At 33.8% G+C, this 26,230-nt stretch overlaps 1 long non-coding RNA gene across 1 annotated transcript; it reads left to right on the forward strand.

The window, feature by feature from the left end:
- Positions 1–9,199: 9,199 nt before the first annotated feature.
- On the forward strand, positions 9,200–12,028 carry LOC121973288. The gene is made up of 4 exons (XR_006109475.1): positions 9,200–10,542; positions 10,617–10,682; positions 11,009–11,089; positions 12,014–12,028. It is a non-coding gene; the product is annotated as an uncharacterized LOC121973288 (long non-coding RNA).
- The last annotated feature ends 14,202 nt before the right edge of the window (positions 12,029–26,230 follow it).

A 26,230-nucleotide genomic window follows, 5' to 3' on the forward strand; every position in this document is an offset into this window, starting at 1 on the left:
ATGAACTCGAGTTGGGTGTTCGGGGCGAACACGGGAAGCTCAAGTTTATTAGGAGACCAAAACCAATTTCTCCTCTCAATCCCTGTCGTAGCTTCTTATTTATAAAGTCTTATACCCACCCATACCCACCTTCTTACCCACATTAAGGTGGTCGACCAAGCTTAGCTTGGAGCCCAAGCTAGGGCCGGCCAAACCAAGGTTAGATGGGTCAAGTAGGTGGCCGGCCCTAGCTTGAACCTAAGCTTAGGTGGCCGGCCATAATTAAATTAAAAGGGATTTTAATTTTTAAAATCTTTCCTTATGTGGGAATCATGGTTTTAAAAGAAAGTTTAAAATTTAAATCTTTCCTTTTATAGCTTTCTACAAAAGATTAAGAGAAATGTTTGATATCTTTCCTTATTTGTAGTTAAAAGGAAGATTTTAATTTTTGATAAAACTTTTTTTTTTAACCATCCTCATGATTTTAAAAGAGAGTTTTAAAATTAAATATTTCCTTTTATAGTTTCTATAAAAGATTAAGAGAAATGTTTGATATCTTTCCTTATTTGTAGATAGAAAGGAAGATTTTAATTTTGGAGAAAAATATCCTTATTGTAGTCATCCACATGTTTTAATAGAGAGAGTTTAATTTATAAAAGTTTCCTTTTATAACCAACCATGAAGAGAATTTTTAAAGAGAAATTTTTATTTTAAAAATTTCCAGAAACATATTAGGAAGTTTTAATTTTATGTTTAAAACTTTCCTTGTTTGGAAGAGTTGTAGGGGCCGACCACATTAATAAATAAAAAGAATTTTTAATTAAATTTTCCTTTTCATTGGCAAGGAAATTAAGGAGGTTTTAATTAAAACTTTCCTTATTTGCCAAGACCAAGGAATATAAAAGAGAGGGTAGAGGTGTCTCACCTCATAACAATACATCTATTATTTCATCTCCTCTCTTCCTTGGTGGTGGCCGACCCTCATCCTCTCCTCCTTTTCTTCTTCTTTAGCCGGCGGCATCAACTCTCTAGGAGACTCTTGGTGGCCGGATTTTGCATAGAGAAGTAGAGAAAGGAGGATTTGTTTCTTTGCATCCCTTGGAACTTGGTTGGTGGCCGAAGTTCTTCATCTCTAGGAGATTATTGTTGGCCGAAACTTGCAAGGAGAAGAAGGAGGCTTAGGTGGATTCTCATCTCGGTAGATCATCGCTCACACGACGTCCGAGATAAGAAGAGGAATATGACAGAAGATCGTGAGGTCTATAAGATATAAAAGGTATAATTAGTTATTAGTTTCCGCATCATAACTAGTTCATCCTTTTATTTAGATCTTGAAATACCAAACACAAGAGGCTAATGAATCTAGGTTATCGAATTTATGTTTTCGATTTTGTGTTTCTTTTGTTTTTCAAACTTGTGATTCGATTGTTCTTTTTGGTTAAACCTAGGGTTACTATAAGGAAATTAAATATTGAATTTCGTTGAAAGACTTTGTCTAGGAAGTGATGGATGCTCCCATACCCAAGAAAGCCTAGTGCCTCACCATGTTTAATCTGGAACCCGATCTCTGAAATTAATATTTAATTAAATTTGTAACATGGGTGAATTTGGATCAATAATGTTAAGCATCGTTTGCGATCTAAGTCTAAACCACTAAGAACAGATAAGTTGAATTTGAAATCAATAATGTTAAGTTCTGTTTGCGATTCCAAATTTAATTTCTAAAGAACACAATAGGTTGTTAGGAATGGTTCAGGACTTGTATAAAATTTTTGTATAGGGGAACCGGTACGATATTCCGAGTAGCAACCAACATGACTTTCTTGGGGTTGTACTAGAATCTAGTTAGAAGCCCTACACGAGTATAAGCATGGAGTTAGGTAGATAAACAATGCATAGGGACATTAACTAGCATCATAATGAAACCGAAATCCTAGAATCTATCATCCATCCCATTCTAAGATCATCCCTTACTCCTCTCTCTCTTTCTCCTTAGAATTTCTCTTACTCTCTCTTTTCCAACCAACCTTTCATTTGTCTAGGGAATTCATTGTGTGAAGTTAACTAGTACTTAATCAACAGTCCCTATGGGTTCGATATCTTTTATATTACTAACGACGTAACCATGCACTTGCAATTCATAACACTAGTCATCTAGTCCTGACTAGACTTCTCTCTTCCAAACATCAAGTCTTATATGGATTAACCCTTAGTCAATCTGACCATACTTGGGTACATTGTTAAAAATTGAAACCCTAGAGGCTGATTGCACCAACACCTCTTCTTGTCTAAGGCACCTCCACTGAGCTTCGAGGTACCTCCCCATAACTCCAAGGCACCTCAGATACTATTCATCCAAGGTGATCTTTTGTCAACTAACTCCTGCAAGACACATTAGTCCAATAATAAAAAATAACCTATAAAACAGAGTTAACACATTTATAAAATGATTATTAATTAGATCCTATCTTACTAAGACCAAGATCTAGTCATAATCTCAACTTAGACTTCTAAAATGGCTTTAAGTTGGACTAACGCCTACAGTCTCACTAGGGCTTGTCCTCACTGGATCACTCTCCTCCAATGACTTACCTTTACTTATCATTTATAGTCACTTGACTTGCCTCTTGAACCATTAGGTCTGTTTGCCAATTGTCAGGTCCGCATACCCAACTAGACTTTAGCCAACTGTCAGATCCTGCTGACCCAGCTAGACTTCCTACTAGATATCATGTCACGCCTTGACCTATCTGGATTTTATGATAGTTATCAGGTCCTCATACCTAACTGGGCTTCAGCCTGGTGTCAGGTTCTCTAGACCTATCAATTCTAGCATACTTGGTAAAGAGGTTAGACAAGCATAACACATAACTTTAATCCATTTATTATTCATCAAATTATAAGTTTGACCATTGGTGCTAACTACACCAATAGATACAAACAGAGATGAGTCTTGATAGCATCACTCGGTTGATGTCATTCCTACTCCATGTCATCCATCCGATATACCTAGAATATATTCATAAAATTTTAATATGTTATGTCTTACACGTGTTGTATCCTGTATGCACGTATTATAATAATTAGCATAATTATTATTTTTCTTCTACTGTGCATGTTTGTGAAATGTGTCAATGCGCTCAACATATCAGGCTCCACCTAATAATGGTATTAGAGCTGAATTGTATTAAGATATATTCATAAAATTATTTTATGAGTAGTAGTTGATCATAAATATAATTTTGGAAATATTATGATTTAATTAAGAAATTATAATTATGAAAATTTTCTAATCAGTTAGGAGTTTTCAATTAGAGAAATTATTTCCTAATTAATTAGATTTTCTTAATTAAAATTTATTTCCTAAATAATATATGTGATTAGATTTGGAAATTATTTCCTAATTTAATTAAAGAATCTTGATTTTTGGGAATCAGATTCTTAAATCATATTTTATTCCAAATAAAATTTATAACCACTACTATATAGATTAAGTCATGATTGATTACATTAATTATGTCAAATCATTTTATGCTATGCCATGTACATAATTTAATTATTTGCATGAAAAGAGAATGAGATTGGAAATCCCTTACAAAATAATTAAAGGCTACACCTTTTGTTAATGGTGAGAATCAGAGTTGGATTTCTTGTTTAGATTATTGGACTCACTCTAAGCTCAACCTATAATTAGATATGTTCAAACCATTGAGATATGATCTCATGATTAATGAGCCATAATTAACTTGAAGCATTGATTTGTTGAACTCACTCCATGGTCAATGTGGATAGAGGTGAAGTTAGATGATATACATATGATGTATGTGTGTTAATGTGTTAATAGCACAATATTTATGCGAATATTCAATTAGTTGATAGCATAAGTGATAGTTATATATAGCTGATACATAATTAGTATTTTGATACCTACCACTATAGCTAAGAATAGCTTGTTGGACTCATTCCAAGGTTTTTCTTATCTATGGTGGATATCAATCCATTTAGAGAAAAACTATGATCTCCCGAATTTAAAGGGCTTTTGAATTCAATAAATGAATGAGATTCTTAAATATATGTTAATTATTTATAGATACATTGTAAAATCATCTCTCTCATATTTGCTCGATTGTGTATTTCTAAGTAAATAGATAACACATAACGTCTTTAAACTTGAGCTCAATATTTGACATAAACAAATTGACCAGGCCAAACTTCTTGGATTGACTTCACAACTATAGAATTATTCTCAGCACCAAAAAAGAAGAACTAGGTCTAAAGGATCCATGTTACCATTGTGGTAAGATGGGATATTGGAGAAGCAATTGCAAAATTTATCTTGAGTCCTTGAAAAAGAAGGTGACATTTGATGCCCCATCTATTTCAAATATATTTGTTATCAAATGCCATACTATTTCCTCTAACATCTCGATATTGGATACTGGTGTGACTCTCATATATGTAATGACATACAAGAGCTAAGAAATAGTAGAAGACTAGTCAAGGGATATTCAAATTTGCGAGTTGGTAACAGAGCAAAGGTTGCAACTGTAACCATCAGAACTTATTTATTGAATCTTCCTAATGGGCTTGTCTTGGAATTGGATAACTATTATTTTGTTCCTTCTTTGATAGAAAAAATATTATTTCTATTTCTTACTTAAATAGAAAAGGTTTCCATTTGACTTTTAGTAATAATTATTGTTACATAACTTTGAATGACATTCTTTATAAAACTAGAACATTATGTAATGGAATCTACGTGTTAGATACATCAAATGAAGCATTCAATATTGAAACCAGTAATAAGCGTGCTCAAATAGATGATCAATTAACCTCCTATTTGTGGCATTGCCGCCTTGGCCATATAAGCAAAAAATGCATGTTCAAACTACAAAAGATTGATAATTTGGGATCATTTTAATTAAATTAATTTGATACATGTGAATCATACTTAAAAGGTAAGATGATAAAGTTGCCTTTTACTAGAAAAGGTGAACTAGTGTGAGAGTTGCTCGGCCTTGTACATATTGATGTATGTGAACCGATGTCAACTCAAGCATGAGGAGGTTATATCTACTTCATTATCTTTATCGATGATCACTCACAAATTTAGTATATGTATTTAATGAAATACAAATATGAGGTATTTGAAAAGTTTAAAGAATTCAAAAATAAAGTAGAGTCTATTGCTGAACTAGAAATAACTTGGCAAAAGTATTAAAATATTTTGATCTGATCGAAGTGGTGAATACTTAAATCGAGAGTTTCAAGATTATCTAATGGACAATGGTATATTGTTTCAATAAATTCCACCGTACACACCACAACATAACAGTGTATCTGAGAGGAGAAACCATACCTTATTGGACATGGTTAGATCAATGATGAATCATGCAAATCTTTCCAAATCCTTTTGGGATTATGCACTTGAGACAACTATTTGCTTGCTAAACAGAGTCTCAACCAAGGTACATAGTCTCTACTACTCCATTTGAGAAATGAACTGATAAGAAACCTCACATATAGCTTGAGGATATGAGGTTGTTGTGCTTATATGAAGAAGACAATATCAAATAAGTTGAATGCTAAGTCTAATAAGTGTATATTTATTGGCACCCCTAATTAAGGAAACAAGGGGTTACCAATTCTATCATTCCTTGGAACAAAAAGTGTTTGTTTCAAGGCATGTTATATTCCTAGAGAAAGAGTTTCTCTTGCAGGAAAATAGTAGGAGTAAAGTTAAACTTGTGGAAGTTCAAGAGACTCCAATAGACACTGATGAGACACTTAGTCAAGAATTACAACCAATTACTCATAATGATGAGCCATCAACTGAACATATGGAGACACTACCTCTTTGTAGATCCAATAGGATATATAATATTCCTGAGAGATGTGGATTTCATGTAAATAAATTAAATGGCATGTTGTTCATTGATGACGAGAAACCTATTGATTATAAAGAAGTTCTAAAAAAAATTAAAAAAAAAGGAACAAATGGCTAACTATAAAGTCATAAATGGATTTGATGTACAAAAATCAAGTTTGGAACTTAGTTGACCCACCTGAAGGAATCAGGACTATTGGATGCAAGTGGAGTTTCAAGGAAAAAAAATCTGACATGGATGGTAATGTGATTACCTACAAAGCAAGATTAATAGCAAAAGACTATTGTCAAAGGCAAGACATTGACTATGACCAAACTTTCTCACTCATAACTATGCTTAAATCTATTTGGATACTCCTAGCCAAAACAGTTCATTATGATTATAAGATATGATAGATGGATGTGAAAATGATAATCCTTAATGGAAATCTATTTAAGGATGTGTATATGATACATACAACATGAGGGTTTTACATCTGTTGATAAAAATAAAGTATGCAAACTTTAATGATATATTTATGAATTGAAACAAGCATCCAGGAGTTGGAATATCCGTTTTAATGAGACAATCAATAAGTTTGATTTCTAATAGAATCCTAATGAACTTTATGTATACAAGAATGTTAGTGGGAGTGCGGTCATATTCCAAATATTATATGTCAATAACATATTACTTATAGGAAATGATGTACTTGTTTTACGGTCAATTAAAGTTTGATTATCCAAAAAGTTCTCCATGAAAGATATGGGAAAAATAACATATATCCTCGGGATTAAGATCTATAGAGATAGATCAAAACGGTTGCTTGGTCTTTCTCAATCTACATATATAGATAAGGTGTTAAAGTGGTTTAACATGCTTGAATCCAAGAAAGGTTGTGTACACATCAGGCATAGGATTTACCTTTTGAAGTCTATATACTCACACACAGAAGACGAAAGGATTTGCATAAGTAAGATACCCTATGCTTCTGCGTTAGGATCTATTATATATGCTATGATATGTATGAGACTCGATATATCATATGCTCTAAGTGTCATGAGTAGATACTAGTCAAATCTAAGAATGGATTATTGGACGGCTATCAAGACAATCCTTAAGTACTTGAGAAGGACTAAGGATGTATTCTTTGTATATAGAGATGATATATGGTTAACACGAGTATACTTATGCTAGCTTACAGACAGAAAAAGATGATTCCAAGTCTTAGTCTGGGTACATATTCACATTGAATGGTGGCGCAATAAATTAAAAGAGTTTCAAGAAAAACACCGTTGTTGATTCTACCACAGAGGCAGAATATGTTATAGCTTTTGAAGTCCTCCAGCTCGTCTCAGGACCAATACGAAGGAGATAACTCACCACTACAACAAAAACCCTCATAGACATCAGTGGAACAACAACGGTTTTAAGCAAAAACCGATGTCTTTGAGTATTTTACACCGGTTTTTTCAAAAATCGGTGTCTATGAGCGCATATTTTAGCTCATAGACATCGATTTTTTAGGCGATGTCTATGAGCGCCTTTTTTTCGTTAATAGACACCGATTTTAACTGCGGTTTTTAAAATCCGGTGTTAATGAACCAAAATAAAATATTTTAATATTCCCACAGCCAAAATTTGCAACACTGTGAAGTTCCCTCCAAACCTAAATCTATATTGCGCCCCTTCCTCACGCGACCATCTCTCTCGTCTAAACCTAAACCTAAACCTTCGACCATCTCTCTGCCTCTTCTCCTTCCTAGATCGACGCCCTTGCTTCTCCGTCCGCATTGTGAAACCTCGGCCACGTTGCTCGCAGTCTCGCTTGTTTTTTTTGTTGGTCCAATCCGCGGAAGAAGAAAAAAAAAAGCCGCGTCGCATAAAAAAAAACACCGCCCGCGAGCGAGCTCCTCTCCGCGAGCCACCGCCCTCTCCACGAGCGAGCTCCTCTTCGCGACTAGCCACCTTCCTCGCCGCGAGCCACCGCACCTTCCTCGCCGCGAGCATCCGCGAGCTGGAGCTCTCCGCGAACCCTATTCCTCTCCGCGAGCCACCTTCCTCTCCGCGAGCAGTCTCCTCACCGCAAGCCCAAGCAGCAACGGCCAGACACCTTCCTCGCCGCGAGCCACGACCCTCTCCGCGAGCCCTAGCAGAAGCGCCGCGGTCCAAATCCTGGTTGGGAAAAAATAGTACCACCATTACCATCCAACAGCAAGCCATCCTGGTCCTGCGTTGAATCTTCATCATCGCTCTGGTAATTTCCCCTCTTTTCTTTATTGGATTCTTGCCTAATTGTCTTCTGTTTCCTTAGGGAATCACTAATGGTTAGGTTTTGTTTGGATTCATGTGCTGGAACAAAGTTATTTGGTTGATTATTTTATTTTTATTTTTTTGGCAAGAAACAAAATGGCCAAATTAATCTGGGTAGATTTCTGGGTTGGCTGGTTCTTCGTGTTTGTGCCTCATATGGAATCAAAAAAATTGTTTCTTTTTAAACCCATGGACTAATTCTCTTTCATCCGTGGATAATTCTAAAAGGCGTGAACTTTCTTGCTGAATTGGTCTTGTAATCCTTCAGTTGAAGCTCGTTTAATCTATTAGCATTATGGCTTCCTATACTTAACTTTTAATTGTGATTGTGTTCTAGTACTTAACCAATTCAATTAAGTTAAGTCAAGTGTGATTGTGTTCTTGGTTATTATCATAAACTCCTTTTAGTCTATGAAAACCATTTGTTGTCGTTGTCTCTCCACATTTGCTCATTTTCTCTCAATATTAAGTCTTAGATGTTGGAATCCTGATTTATTTATTTCATTTGGCAACATCTCACAAGTTATGATTTCATCCTCAACAACAACAATAACAACCAAACCTTATCCCACTAGGGCTATTATCATTTCATCCTCACAAATTTCAAAATTCACAATTCATTAAATTTGAAGGGAAGTAAAAGGAAGAAGATCGCCATAAACCTCAACCAATCATCAATGCAAGGTTTACAGGTTAATAGCTTGGCATGGTTTTGAACTTTTTTTTCCCTTAAGGATCTAAAGTTCTCTAGGCTTTTGACTGGAAGTCCCACATTTGGGCTTTAGATATTATCAGTGAAGTAATGTGCCAAGCTACATGGTATAAATTCGGGATTTAACCTGGAAACGTGCTATGTAGAATTTTTAGTTTTAGACTTATTACAAAGTCTTGCATACCTATATCTATGTTATGAGTACTTGTGGTTCAAATGCTAAACCACTCGTGGGGAAATCTGAATGAAATAGAACAAACCTTGCCCTTAATTAAAATGGAAGGTTCTCTTAGAAAAATGTGAATAACCTGTCAAACACTTAAATAGGATCTTTTGCTCACTGATGTTGAAACAAGGAAGCGTCTATTTTGGTGGAGTCAACTACTTTATATATGCAGCAAAGAGTGTTCTGCTAACAAATTCATTAAGCATGAAAAGTTGATCTCCTTTCAAAATGGTTGACATTTAATAAGCAAACTATGGTTGGAAAATAACAACACCAAGAATGACGACAGGATTAATCACTCTTCCTTTTTGCATCTTTAAATTCAAGTGTTCCAATAATATTACTTAACAGGACAACTTTAATAAGCTATCAATGAAAATAAATATTTTGAACCCTTCAAACTTGATTGTAGGGTTCTTCATGCTCAACTTCATTAATTTGTGTAAACTTTTTTGAAGGATGTATCAGAAGAGAATTCAAGTACATTAAATGATTTTGAACTTGCATGTTTGACCCAAATTATTATTATTTTTATTTTTTGTCCTTCAGTTATCTGTTCATTTTCAGCTATGTTTTGGTCATTATTCCTATTTCAGATTTTTAGATGTTCGTTTGCATTTGTGTCAAATTCAGCTTCAGTGCAAAATAAATCAGAAGAATGTTCTATCAACCAGTATGACCAAAGTTAGATTTAATTCCCCCATTTAAATGTGGTATATGGTCTTGCTTATGGTGAAGGAGGCCTTTGTCAATCATCATGGTTTATTTTAATTATTCTGAATAGATGCTAAATTAATTCGTGTTTGAATGAAATTAGTTAGCTTCCTCACATGCAAAAAATGCAACGTTTTAGGCTTCTCAATTTCTATGTTCAACCCTTAAAAGCAAGTTTTGTGGTCTCATGACCTGTTACAGCCCATAGCTCTGGTTCAAAAGGATGTTGAGACTGATATGAAATACCCAGTTTTGTGTGCCACCAGAGGTTGTCGTCGGCTGTTGAATTTTATTTGTTAGTAAAGGATTTGATTTGGTACTAAGAATCTTTATGCTGAAGCTTATTATCATTGCTAGTAAAAGATAACTTATACCATTCGATAAACAACGTTAAAACATTCTAAAATTTTCCCAGCTAACCTGCTCTAGTTATTTTGTTCCTCAAAATTTCTATTTAGGTAAGATTGAAACATTAAACTACTTATTAAGGACAATACATAGTCACTCAACCTATTTTGTTAATTGTGAGATTTTAAAATTGCAGCATGGATCCCGAACACAAAAGGGAATCAATCGAGAAATACCAGGGGCCTTCTCAGTCCTAAGATTGACATTTTTCTGGTATTGGTGAACTTACATGTGTCCATTTACATGGCATTTCGAGATTCTTGGATCATTTCTGCTCATATCATATGCTTGCTCTCGGTGCCTGGGTAGAAAGCTAATTCACTGTAAGCGAATCCTCAAACTGAGATTCATCATGTTGCCTACATCGAACCATGATTCATATTCTTGGATGATGCAGGTTGATTCGTCGTCTAGCTAAAGAATATGCAAGCTAGAATAACTGGCCACTGCTGTACAGAACTAGGTAATCCATGTGTTCTCCATTTTTTTTTGTCAAAACAGTTATCCAAGCAAAGCCAGACTCTGTTTATTTTGTAGTAAACAGGTATGATCTACCGGGGTCGTGTTGTGAAGTCTGGCAAAAATACCTAAATATGAAATGGTGAAAATATTTGTTAGGGCTTTCCATCCAGTAATATATCCATGTACTTTTCTTTTTGAAGAGAGGAACATTTAAATGTTCATAATATTAGGGAGTTTGTAGACACAATGTTTACACTTTTCCTAATACGTTCTTTATCTTTTATTTGATTCTTATTCTCCTTGTTGCATTTCTTTACACTCTAACAGGGAGCAGAGGTAGATGTAAAAAGGCTAACTAAGAGGCCTGCTCCTCCTCGATTTGGTCGCACCTTGACTGAAGCACAAAAGGTAAGTTAATTATTTTGCCTCAGTCTCGATGTTGTCCTGTGACTGATTTCTTTAATTTTTTTTTGATTGATTGACATTTCTTTGAATTGTTTCTGATGTGTTCAAATCATACGTCCAAGTTATCTAGTTTAACTTTATTACTATTACTTAAATTCAAAATTCATCTTGTCATCCTGTCATTAAACATTAAATGTGTGGGAATTTACTAGAATCTACTCCTACATGAAGCAAATGAATAAAAACTACAAGTAAAGTTTACCTACCCTGTTATGACTTCAGAAGAACATGCTGAATTTTCCATGTATATTGACCTTTAATATAGAGGGCTACAAGAGGATTATATCTTAGGTCAAGACACTCCAAATCCATCATAAACCAAAGGGAAAATAGTTTCTACTTACTAGAGGATTGAATGGACCCAAAAGGAAGCTCTAACTTGCTGTTTTGGGTGCTGAACTAAGGAGCCAGCTGCCTTCTTGCCGCATTCCTTGCTGCTGTGGTTGGTAGCAGAAATCACAGAAAATAGGGGGCTTAGTGCAGGATATTCAGGATACCAAGATGGCATCAGAGGTAGTACAATAAATAGTATATCTCTTCATCAGAGGTAGCTTTGTTCTTCTATGCTTCCTTCACTGGATTTGTTGTGTAGTCATATTTCTTTGTTCAACCATTATCATGCCTAGTAAGTTGTTGTATGATGCTGTCGGTGCTTATCAATCTGTACACTTGAATTAGAAGGAGCAAATTATCTATGTTATATTCTAAGCAGCATATACTAAGTGTCATATATGAAAGTTTTAGATTCTATGTTATATCCGTTGTCTTCCACAGCAGCTTTTAAAAACTCAGTATTCTATTTTATTTGATACATGTACACATTTGTTTTAGTTATTTGACATATGGTGGATTTATGTGTTTTTACAGTTTACAAATCTCAAGTACTGAAGTGCGGTTCGAGTGGGCTGAATGCATGCCAGATTACATTTGAAGTGCGGTTCTACCTTGATGTGTTAAAAGAATGTTCTACCTTGATTTTGATATCTATTAGCTAGCTTTTGATGTAAAAAGAATGTTTGGGTATTTTATGGATATTGTTATAAGAAGATTATTTATATAATTTATGAATATTTGTGTATTTTATGAATATTATTGAATGAAGAATATTTGTATAATTTGTGAATATTTGTGTATTTTTTTTTGTTATTGTCGGTTTTTCATTGTTTCGGAAATCAAATTTGTGCTATAAAAAATATACATATTACATCAGTTTTCCATCGCTGCAAAACCGGTATTATTAACTAATATTACATCGCTCATTTACCGCTGCCAAAACTGGTGTTATTAACATACAATATTACATCGGTTTTACACTGTTGATGAAACGGTGTCGTTAAGTGATACTACATCGGTTAATAACCGATTCGAAGACCGGTGTCGTTAAGTGATACTACATCGGTTTTAACTCGATGTCTAAAATGACAGACTTTTAACATCGGCTTCATAGACATCGGTCGAAAATGAAATAGACACCGGTGGAAAACCGATGTCTATGAAGGTTTTTGTTGTAGTGCACGGTGACTAAAGAGACAAATGAATGGGAGGTGAGTTATACGGGGTGTAGGAATTTACACTTCGTCAACTCCGAGATTTGACCCCTCGACCTTAAATGATAAATTTTCATCTACTTACCATCTCAGCTATGCTTGTGGGGCATCAAATTTCTTCCTCCAAGAAATAAGAAGAAAAAGACTTATGGGAAGGGTAGACTGAAAGTTAATCTGCCACATGTAGAAGGCCCTCCTCTCCCTTGCAACAGCCCACAAGTCGGTCAGTTAGTCCTTTAGAGCCCACAAGCCGGACAAGTCATCCTATTTAAGGAACCCACGACCACCACTTAACGTTCTTTGTCATCACTACTGACTCATTCCTCCTTATCTTCCTCTTCCATAAAAATAGACTTTTGTTGAACGCTAGCGTTGACGAAATTACATTGCCATCCAATTTTGAGAAATGGATTACCAAACATAAATCAAATCACTCTTAAATACTAAATGAAATGCCTAACCCATTAAGTTTGAACACCAGGTCCATTAAGCCAAAGTTTGGGCCAAACCAAATTGGCTCGGCTCCACTCCAAAGAAACTACACACAGTCTGAGAGAGACACATTAACGAAAGAAACATGGAGCATCACTTCCTTTACAAGCAGAGGTTAGGGTTAGGGAGAGACGGTTGTTACAGGGTCTTTTTAAGGGACGCTGCAACATCACTGTCTGTCCATGTCATGTCAGTTCCATGTCCGATCTCAAACCTTATCTTCATCACATCCGTCTTCTTCCTGAAAATCACTGTCACATATAACCCTCTTCCACGTATTTAATTCACAATGATCGGCTTCCTCTCACAAGCCCTTCAAAGCGTTACGTTGCACTCTTTCACGTGTATTTTCTTTCTCTTATGCATGGGCAAGCGGATGCATCCCAACCTAATCTACTGGTCGGTGAAACGTCAGGGAAATAAAATAAAGTTTGACCAGAACATGGTCAACTCGCCATCATTTTATTGACAAATTGTGAAAGGCCTATATAAAATTTGGTGACAAATCGTCACCTAGCTACCGCGCGCCCAACTCCTCGGCGTTCATTCTCAGATTATTAATTTATTTTTCCAGTCAAATTAGTGGCATGCACATTGATTATATTGTAACCAGCAGACCTATTACCAGATACAACTTGCAGACATTCCAATATATTCTCATGCTGCATCTTCAAACTAGAACATTTTGTATTTTCTTTTGTTCTTCTCGTATTGATTAAGTCAAATCAAAAAATATTTTGCATTTTAAACGACTTTAGGTTAAGCATACTGGTTAGTCAGATTAAATGTAGCTAGGTGTGCCATTAAAGACAGGAAGACCTGCAACATCAAAAGATTGTTTAAATATATATTCCCAGTTCATGAAAACCTAGATCGAGAGAGATTTATACGAGATGCTCAAACTCAAACCCAGGGGGGTCTGTATTGACCATAGTTCATGGTTTGGGCTTCCTTACCAACGTGTTAGCGACCACAGCATATGCGCCTTTAATTAATTACTAGTGTTATTTATGCAGTTTTCAGTGCGATGAGTGGACCGTAACCATATGCTTCACCCTTGTCGTTTGTGCCACTCCTCTCCACCTCCTAAACTCTTTGCTCTAAAACTAAATCCCAATAATTCACGGCAACTTCGAGAGATGGTTAAGGCATAACTTGGATTGTTCGTCACATGCAATCACTAAAAAAAAAAGATTTTAGGGATGAATTTAGAGACGAATTTTCTAAAAATTTTCGTCGTAAAATTTTTTACGACGAAATTTGCGACAAAAATTTATTCATCGCAAATCAGTCGTTGCTAAATTTTGCAACGAAAAAAATAATTCGTCCCAAATTTTATGACAAACTATAATTTTTGTCATAAATTTTGTTGTAAATATACACCATATAGTGTCTTTAAATTAGAGACAAATTTTGTTGTAAATTTGGATTGTTGATTTACTCGAATTCCCAAGGTTCGTTCCAAATTAGGGACAAATCTGGTTCGTCCCGAATTCGGGACGAATCTGGTTCGTCCCAAAATCTAGACAAATCAAAATTCGTCCCTAATTTAGGACGAACTTTGGGAATTGAAGGTAAACCCGAATTTTGGGACAAACCCAAATTCGTCCCAAATTGGAGATGAATTTTGGTTTGCTCCAAATTTGGAACGAATCAATTCATCCCTAATTTGAGATGAACATGGGTAATTCGGTGTGAGATTTTGGGACGGATCCAAATTTGTCCCAAAATTTGTCCCAAGGTGTGTCCCAAATTCGGGATGAACCTGATTTCACCCCTAATTAGGGACGAACCCAAATTCGTCTCAAATTTGATACGAACCCTAGTTCGTTCCAAATTTTGTCCCAAAAAAAAAAATCAAAAATTCTCTACATTTTTATTTTCTTTATCCTATTTACATATCAAATACATTATTACATAATCTGATATATAAATCTCTTATTATCCTCATATCCAAATTTAAAATATATTAGTCAAATTTCAACACACATCATATTTATACACATCCACAAAACAACAAAAACTATACATCCCATATCAACATTCAAATTTGTCAACTCAACACGCATCATATTTACATATCAAAATAAGAACTAGTTTGGTTCAACAACTTATAATCCAAATAACATATACCTCAAAGCATCAAAAGCATAAAATAAAATACTAATTGTCATGCTTTGGGAGCTTTGTGTGCTTTCTTCCATTCTTCATTCTTCTTTATCCGCGTCAAATTACAAATGAATAATAACTAACATTTATAACAAAAAAAAAATATCTAAAGCATATCAATGATTTCATATTTAAATAAGACATCTAAAACTTATGCAACTAACTTTTCAATGTCATGCCCTCTTGCCTTTATCTTTGCTTTTCTCATTCTTTAAATTTCTTTGTGGTTCCTAAAGACTACAAGGAAATCTTGGTCATTCTCTTAAAGATCAGAGAGGGGTAAACAAATCAACCAAAGTGGGAAATAACTTTCCTTCAATTATCCCAATTTCTTTTCTTTCATCTCTTCAAGGTGAGCTTCAACTTTGCACAAAACCCACTAACCTTAGAAGATCAAAGTGAACTTCAACATAAACAGTGGAATTTCATAACTAAAAGAAGCAAGAAATCCAAGAAAGATTAACTAAATAAATCTAGAGGAAGTAAAATAGCTGGACTGTAGAATTTTAACATAAAATGATTTTAACATCATTAATACAGTAATATCATCAGTTCATACTAGCAAGAATAAGAAAATCAACTATTGTAATCCGAAGATTTTTTTTTCTTATACACCTATATATTCTTTTGTTAAATGTCTTGTCCAAATCAACTGTGTCCTTATCCTGTCACCATGCTATGTTATGCTTTTAAAATTATTCGTCCAATTGATCATTTGATAGTGTAGATATTTTCTTACCTAAGGATTTCAATAATGAATGCATATGATTCTACTGTCTAGTTTTTGTGACACACTATATAAATTATCAATATTTGGATATGATGTGTCCTAATACATAGTTATCATAATATATCAAAGAATTAGATAGCAAAAAAAATATCATTTATCCTTATTTGCATGAAACATACATGAAATAAAACTTTTAATTAAGCGTAATAAAAATGTATAGATCATGTAATCAAAAATACATGTATCAAATGTTTATGACATAATAAAAGTATTGAAATATATATAACTAAATTTGCATAGATTAGTAGTAGACAAATCAAAAATATAAAACATGGCATAACATGCAAAGTATCAAGGTAAAATAAAAATATAAAAGAAACTATAACAATACATGCTAAAAATGTCTAATATAAAACTTACCATAAATTAACTAAGATTCATCACCATCACCATCATCATGACCACCATCATCACTGTCACCGGGAGGATTCTGACTTGGAGTAGAAATTAATTGAAAATGTCGCAAAATCAATTCCTGATTTAGGTGCATTTGTCTCATTTCTTCATCCCTTTCATTTAAAATCTCCTTCAACTGTGAAACCTCTTCAGTCAAGTGATTCATCTGCTGGGTCTATGAGGAGGAAGAAGATATACGACCAACTCTATGGGTTCTGCTCAAAGAACCCATTCCAAATATCTTTCCTCCTTTTTTTTTTTAACCCTCCACTCGCTTGTAGCCATAAATTTAAATCAGTACCAACAGATGGCTCAGACCCCTCCATATCTACACTAGCATAACTAGAACATCTCTGTCCTGCCTCTAGTTCATCATATTTCTCCTGTATTGTAATAAAAAATAAATTATAATTATAATAACATTAATTTAGGAACGCAAGACTATAAAGTTATAGTGGGTACATTAATAATAGAATCTAAGTTATAAATTTAGATCCAAAATTTATTCAAACTTTGATTGCTCTAGCTTTATCCCCGCTCCAAATCTTATCTTTTTTTTGAAAGGTGCGGGTAAAAGTTTCTATAAATGTAGGCTCCTTGCCTAATTCTTTGGACTAAAAATAGATGATTAAAGATAATTAAATAGTATCAAATAGATTAAGAAAATAATGGGAGTGTTAAAAAATTACCAATCTATGTCTATGCTCATCAATATTGATAGATCCTCCCGCATATGTAACATACATGTCTCCAGAATTAAAAGATTGATTTGTTTTATTCTAGTGATTTCTTGTTTTATACTCCTCAGTTTTCCAATAATTGGTAATCCTTATCCAGTTTTCCTGAGTGATGAATGGTGGTTTTTCCCCTTTGACTTCGCATGATTAAGTACATGGCGAATGTGATCGCCATATTTTTTCATGAAAATTCTTCTTATTTCCATCTCATCACTCATGTCCCAAGAGAATGATCACTGTAATAGAAAAAATAATAATTATTTATATATTTACTTTCATTTAAGATATAAAACAAATGAGATATACCCTAAATTCACTCCACCATAACTCTCTAGTCGGTGCTGGAGTGCTAGTATAACTCATTGAGTCCCCTTTCCAATGGTTATTCACGATTCTATTAATCTCGTGAATAACATGGACAGAATTATGAAACATATTATACTTTACAAAAAAACATGTTAAATAATTATAGAAGTTGAAAAAATAAAATATTTTAATTTTACTTATGAATTTTCACAAGGGGCTATAGACTCTCGAGTGTTTTGCCTCTCAGCAGTCAAATGCCGAGAAGGAATGGAAGAGGCTACTGGGGACTCGATCGACGAAGGTACAACCGAAGGGGAAGGGGTAGGAGATGGTGCACAGGAAGGGATTATTGAAGGTGTATGTGACGGTCTTGCAGTGTCTGCTTGATTAGGTAGGGGCATAGATACAGTGTCTGTAGGTGTTGTATGCTAAGCTCTCCGTCTGCGACCTCCTCATCGAAGGAGATTCTAAAAATTCAAACATAGGAAAAATTTAATACAAATTTGTTTCATAATAAATCATATGAAACAAAAAAATTTACCATATTTCTTAAGAAAAAAGTGAATCCACGAACCCACAAGAAGACGATAAGATATAACTTCTAATTATCTATAAAAAAATATAGAGTATTAACAGATAAGATATATACATTTAAAAAATGAAACAGGTTTATATATAATTGAGACAAATAATCTAACTGAGTTATGAGTTTTGGGAATTGCAAATTGAAAATATCATAAATTTATTATATTAAGATAACAAAACTTACTCATTATAAAAACTCAAAGTCTTCATTGTCCTCCTCATCATTAATTTCAGTTGTATTCACATTTATCACTATTTCGGTGGGATGTTGTAACGTTGGAATAATATATTCTTCTATATGAAATATATTAGTAACTTTCTCTTGTTGATAAGCAATGCTCTCCCAATGTTCTTCAATTTTTTTTCCATGCTTTCGTTTTACAAACAACCCACCAATCAATTTTGTCATGTTTCAAACTAGGATATGAAGCATAAAATACTTGAATTGTTTGCTGTGCCAACACAAATGATTCATATTTTTTATATAATCTCTTATGATTTATTTCAACCAAATTATATCATAGATGCACCTTCATCCCTCTGATAGGGTCAAACCAACAACACATGAATAGAATAACTCACATTTCTGGGTCAAGGTATGCTACCTCTATAATTTCATCTAGTGAGCCATAAAAATCATTTCTTGCATCTCCATCATTGGATGACTTAACATAAACTCCACTCTTCATCGTAGTCTTTCCCATTCCATATTCTTGAATATGAAAATTATATCCATTTATGAAATATGCTGGCCATGTGCGTACCAATACTTTCGGACCCCATGCTAGATGGATGAGCATTTCTTGCTTAATCTGAGTTTATCATGAACCTAAATTCAAATTTGACAATTATTACAAACATTTATATTTGAAATTCAAATTTAAATTGACTACTTACAAATGATTTGAATCATGGTGCAAATTTTTCTTCACATAAGCGATCAAACTCTTGTGGTGATAAGCCATAATATAAAATTTCAAAAATCCTATGATATAAAATTTAAATTATAACACTAAAAGTTACGATATAAGAAATATAAAAGATTAAAAATATATACTAACTCATAATATGACAATACTTCTAGACAATTCAGTAAAATATATGTATGAGTTGTCCGCCATTCTTGACCAGTTAAGTATCTCTCCTTACATGGTACACTTGGTCGACCAAGGTAGTTAAAAATTGAGAATGAGTTTATATTGGGATTAATTGGACCTTCATCATTTCTTCCTGGTCTCTGTCGTTTGCTTTGAACATGAAGCTCAAAATAATATGATGCAAAAGTTGTTACCTCCTCCACAATATATGCATTAACAATAGATGCTTCAACATGTGCCTTATTTTTGATTTTTTTCTTCAAATGATATAAGAATTTGATTGCAATAAAATAAATTATATTAGATTAATTATATAATAAAATGAGTATATTTTTATGCATTCAATTTGTTGAAATATAGAAGATGAAAATTTTACCTTTCAAATGGATACATCCATCGAAAATGGACAGGTCCTCCAACTTTGGCCTCGTATGACAAGTGAACCAAAAGATATTCCATGGAATCAAAAAATGAGGGTGGAAATATCCTTTCCAAATTACACAAAATAATTAAAATGTCTCTATCTAACATCTCCATATGTGAGTGTCTCAAAACAGTTGAACAAATATCGTGTAGAAAAATACTTAAATCTGTAATTGTACCCCATACAAAATTTGGTAATTAATAGTTCCTTAAAAGTAATAGGAATAAGCCTTTGTAAAAATATATGACAGTCATGATTTTTCATACCAATCACTTTGTATTCTGTCATATCGACACATCTTCCAAGATTAGAAACGAAATCATCTAGAAATTTCATTGATTTCAACTGTTCACAAACAACATATCTCTGATCCTTATTCAATGTATAAACTGCCTTTGACTTTGGTCCTCTACTATTTTCATCGACATCAAAAGTGGGTCTTTTACAAAGGAGCCGCATATCTTTTCTTGCATTGAGATTGTCTTTGATTTTTCCATTGATATCCATCACTATATTTATCATATTATCAAAAACATTCTTCTCAATATGCATTACATCAAGATTATGATGTATTAAATGACTAAATCAATATGGAAAATCCCAAAAAATACTCTGTTTTGTCCATTTATGTGTACATCCATAATCATATATTATACCATGTGGGTCCTCAATAACAAATGAAAAGTATAACAAAATATCTTGACTTGTCAATTTTAATGGAGGATGTGTTCTTTCAATTATATTCCTAACGAATTCATCTTTATTCTTTTTAAAATTATAATTTAATGATAAAAATTACCTATGATAATTAAAATAACTCGACCTTTTTTTTTTTCCGCGCCCGTTCGTGTTACAGAACTTATTGACAACTAGGGAAAAGTCTCCTTGACCAGTCTAGCCGATCACTTTGACATTTAGGTGATTCATCCTTTTGGACAACTTTTATGAATTTGACCAGATATTTTGAAAAGCTAAAAATTGTGTATCCAATTGTATTCTACAAATACGATAAGTTTCCTACTGAATTAATTATATATTAATTGTTTAATTCTGCATTCTGCTTTAAAATCCTTTTCACTTTTTCAACTTCACGTGTTTTTCCATCAGCAGAATAAGTAAGCTTGGTCAAACAAAATTAAATTTACTTTATAAATATAACTATTGGAAACATGAGACCTCGCCGAATTTGTAACGTTAATTCACCTAATTAAAGATATAAAACAATTTAGAATGATTTAAGGGAATTAAGGGGTTTTATCTTGTCGTTGCATTGCGTCATATTAAATGTGATGCGAGGACATGCATCATATCGAATACTAGAGAAATTCTTCTTTTTTCATTTATTCAGAAGTTTTTAAAATGCATCAATTTTAACATGGGCTAATTAATTGATTAGAACGCCTTATTTTTAATCATTTTTTAAATTAAGATCTGATTTTTAACATATGAATAATTTGTTTATTGACATAATATAATATCAATGTCATATTATTATTTTAACAATAATTTAAAAAAATATATATTTCCTTCTTCAACCTTGAAAACGTTCTAAATATTTCTAAACTATGCTTTGTATTGGACCACCGTATCCATTTTATTTTTCAACATCTATCACTGTCATTATTCTCTCATTATACCTCAAGTATAATCTTAACCTTTCACAATGAGTATTTCTAGACAAGATCACGACCCTTCTATCTAAGAAAATCGACAGACAAATAATGGTGATAGACTAATTGATCAAATTGAGAGAAACTATCTTATTCAAGACTATTCTCAATGAATACAATTTTAATATTTTATTATATGATGACCTTTTAAATTTTGCAACATAAAAAAAAAATCCTAAAGATGGAATTAAATTGAAGATTATCTTCTTTTTAAGATTCGATTTTTTAAAATACGTATATAAGAAGCAAGTTTGAGAGTCATGTTCATACGTATAGTATAAGATGCCATAGCAATTGACATTATGCCAAGTGGGAGTATGTTATATTTAAGATGTGTTCTAAGACAATCACCTTATGATTTGTACTTATTTATTGGATAAATAAAGTTTCACTAATTGAGTGCACATTCTGTATGTGTATGATTAGATCTTAAACTCATTTACTGAAAGTCCACGATACACGTTATAACATAAGAGAATTTGTGATTAGATCATGACTAGTGACTATCTCTACATGTATAATTATGAATGTATTGGAATCTTTCTTAGTCATTGAATTAATGTGTTCAAACATCATCAATTCTATGAGACTAGCACGGATTATACTCCTTGATCTAACCAAGCAACTCTTCCTCACTGGCTAGAGACATTAGGATGCCGAGAGTTAAACATGTGGATGCTAGTTATGGTAACTAATTTATTAGAGTGATCTGCTATGAAACTTCATATAGTTCTCTATATATATATAGATATATCAATGAAGATCTCATTACAGCTTGAGTGCAAGTTTCCTTCGACTTGAGGTATTCAAGTCACTTTGATCATGGAGACTTATACTTTGACATCTTAAGTAAACATCTCCATGAAGGTGTGGACCCAGAATGATTAGGTATAAGTCAAAGTGTCTGAAAGTATTTGAATAGCTAACAAAGAATTCACCACTCCTTATAAGGAATTATATACCCTATGGCCACTTATCAGGATTGTTACTCAAAATCTTTGGTCAAAGTATCACATGTTAAGAGTATTATACTCTTGGACACATGTACTAGTAATTTGAATCCACAAGTTAAGGAAGTATTACTTGGGCTAGGTGTGACATAGTCAGCCTAGTGGGAACTGACACATAAACAATATCTTGAACCAAGTGGGTATAAGATGAGTGAAAGAAATAAGATATGACTGATTGTAGTTGCTGATAGATTCAGAAGTGGTTTTAGAATCAACTATGATTTTTTTTGGTCAATTGAGGATCATGATGTACTACTAGGTTCCAATCATGATTGTTCCATAATTAATGATTTATTATGGACGATTAATATAACTGGGAATTTATAAGATCATACACACTATGAGTTTATCTTAGAGACTTAAAATGACTTTGATAATTGGATTCTCAAATCAAGAGACAGACAAAGTTTAGTTAGACCAAACATATATTTGTCGAAATAGAAGTGCGGATGGACCATGTGTAGTATCTGAAAAATCTAATGGTTTAATTAAGGGAGATTCATTCGATTTAATTAAGAATTTATTAAAGTGAATAGATTTAATTAAGTAAGTTAGCCTATGATTAGAGAATTTGGTTTAATCGATTATATTAGGAAAATAGTAGGATATAAATAAATAAATTTTTTATATAGATTGATCGTTTAATTAATATAGAAATAAAATAATATATTGTATAAAATATATAATATAAATTATATAGTTAGAAACGTGTATGTAAGGAATAATATATAATATAAACGTGTATAAAATATATAATATGATATATATATATATATATATATATATATATATATATATATATATATATATATATATATATATATCATAGCATTTATAAATGGATAAAACTTAGTGTAAAAAAAAGGGAGGAGGAAGGTGATGTATGTAAATTATATATTTTATTTTGTATAGTTTAACACACATCTTCTTGTATTCATCGCATATGATCTATGTATTTGCACCATTTTCTATCAGATCTAAGCATAATTACTACTTTTCATCGAGAGATTTGCTCAGTGTCAATTTGCATTTTCAGGAGTAGTATGAAGCGAAAAATGATTCTAAAGGAGCAAAATAAGATCATTTTACGAAAATTGGGACCTAGCTTTATTTTTCCGTGGAGAGAAAAGCCAAGGGATGAAGTGCCCAAGATAAAGGAGCAAGCAACAAGCCAAAATGACCCTGCCCATGCCTTGAGGCATGGGTTAGAGGAGGTGGTCGTGTCATCGGGCATGACCAAGCAGCAAGGAAGGAAGCTGGCCGTGCCTTGAGGCACGGGTTGGCGGAGGTGGCAGTGCCATCGGGCACAACTAAGGAGGAAGGAAGGAAGCTGGCCATGCCTTGAGGCACAACCACGGAAGAAATCCAGAGTATAATTGGCTTTGGCCATGCCAAATGGCACGACCGAAAGCGAACCCGTGCCTGCTACCAGAGGAGAATTGAGCTTGGCTGTGCCTTTAGGCACGATCATGCCTCCAGGAAATCAAAAGATCTCCAGTTTTGAAGAATTGGGCGTACCAAAAGGCACGGCCAAGAAGCTGATCCGTGTAATTTCTAGAGCCAACTTGGCTCTGGCCGTGCCAAAAGGCACGACCAGATGCCTAGGGCGCGACTTGGCTATGCCTAGAAGCATGAACAACCTGTGTCTCACCTCTATAAAAGGGGAACTTCTTCCCCTTTGAAAGGAGGAAGTTCTGGTGGATGGGAAGAGACTCTGTAGGTCAAATCCTTACATCCGGAGTCATTGTCTGGACAATCCGAGGCTGCACAACTGCTCCATTCTTGTCGGCACATCAAGATCTGCATCAAAAGGGCTTCACTCGATTTCAAAGGGAAGTTTCTATCCTTCTTCTTCTAGGTTTTGGAAACTTTTATGTATTTGAGTCTTTTGATTGTAGTTCTTCCTATTATAGAGTACATTTCTATTTCTCTAGGAGGTAGGGAGTAATTTGGATGTGTGGATGATGTAAACCCTATTGAATTGCCAATGCCTTAGTTTGATGAAGCTTATATGCATTTGTTGTGTTTGATGAAATGCTTACATAGATGCTTTCCCTTATAATCATGAGTTTTGTCTATCTAGATTGCATATCTTGTGTATAGATCTTATTCCTAAGTTAGATACATTGCTTGTGTCTATAATTGGGCCTATACATGAACTTGAATTTTCATTAACTAGATGAATGGATCGTTGTCTCATTTGAGTGTACGTTCCAATATAGCTCGGCATGGCCTTAAGGTACTTGTTTGGAGTTCAGTATCTAAGGTAACTATCCTTCTATATGGAATATAACCTCCTAAGGGAGAATGATTCTATATATCGATGAGTCTATCACTCTACCTAATGGGCTTTTCCTAATCATACTTTACGCAAGTGACCTACGTAATCTAGAGACGTATACCTAGGGGAGACCTTGTGATAGGAGGTACTCTACTGAAAACCCGGACTCTCTAAGTTACTTCTTCATTTGATGGCGTACTTGATTAGTGGCAGGGAAAGCACTCCGATACACCGTCGCGGGGTGGTATTCAGTAGTAACTTAGACTGTCCTACAAACGTATGAGTAGAGAATTAGGAATGAGCTAATTTGTAACACAACATCCACCATTACAATGATAACCACGGCCTAATAGGCCACTTTCAGAATTAAGGACTTCCTCAAATTTAATTTCTGTTTAATCTTACCTTGCAGAAAAATACAAATCAAACCTTTATCAATTTTTGTCTAGTCTAATTTGAAGTGTAAAGAAAATTAGAATTTAATCTTCAATTCTTGTGGGATCGACTTATAAATTTTATTACTTCATGACATCCATGCGCTTGCAGGTACAACACATTGGGGGGGGGGGGGGGGGCCAAAGTCCTAGAACTTCCACCTCCTTTAAAACCCTTGCCTCCAAAAGCTCCATCTTCTTGGAGAATTTCTGTTGGCCCTAGGAGCTCCACCCTTCCCCTTTGTTCTTCCAACGGTTAGAGCCCCCAACCAAAGATCAAGAAAAGGGAGTTAATATCTAATAGAATTAAAGGCATGTTCCTTACATGAATTATGTTCTAGTTAGTTTTATAATTCATGGAATTCGGATCCTAGAGTTTTTGAAGTTCCTTTCGGCTTTTAAGAAGTTGGTATGACAATTGTTATTATGTGTTTCCGTGTTCAGAAGTTGGCATGACAATCGTTAATATTTGTTTCCGTGTTCATGCAAAGGTGCAATACTGAAACCTTCTTTTTGTTGTCCATGAAGTAATATTATTGCATGCCTAAAGTGACACTTGCATATGATTATTGAAGGTTATATGCACCTCCATTTTGTGTCCTGATATATATCTAAACTTTATGATTAGAGAGACGCACCAAAAATTATTCAAGCAAGTGATGATATGACAATGATTATTATTTGTTTCCATGTTCATGCAAAAGGTGCAATGTAGTAAGCTTTATTTGGCTTTCATGAAGCAATATGGTTGCATGCCTAAAGTGACTCTAGAATATAATTAGAGAAACTTATATGCACGTTTCTACTTATTTAGTTTAATAATAACATCCTGTAGAATGTCGATAACATGTTTAAGAAAATATATGCTTTGATTTCTTTTTTGTTGGTCGAATATCTCTTTAAATGCACTAAGCAGTTCATGAATCATGCTAATACCCTGTTTTAAGGAGCATCCATGCAGTAATTATCTTCCATGTTCATGCACTAATTTTCTTCCATGTTCATTAGTACTTCTTTTAACAACTTGCATTATGCCGAAACCATGCATAAAGAAGGTTTATACATCAATTTTGTTTCTCCTACTTCTTAATGTGCTAACTTGAGAGCAATTACCATGTTTAAATGCAAGGTCATTCATATAGTTTA

The sequence above is a fragment of the Zingiber officinale genome, chromosome 4A, assembly GCF_018446385.1.
Source record: "Zingiber officinale cultivar Zhangliang chromosome 4A, Zo_v1.1, whole genome shotgun sequence".
NCBI lineage: Eukaryota > Viridiplantae > Streptophyta > Magnoliopsida > Zingiberales > Zingiberaceae > Zingiber > Zingiber officinale.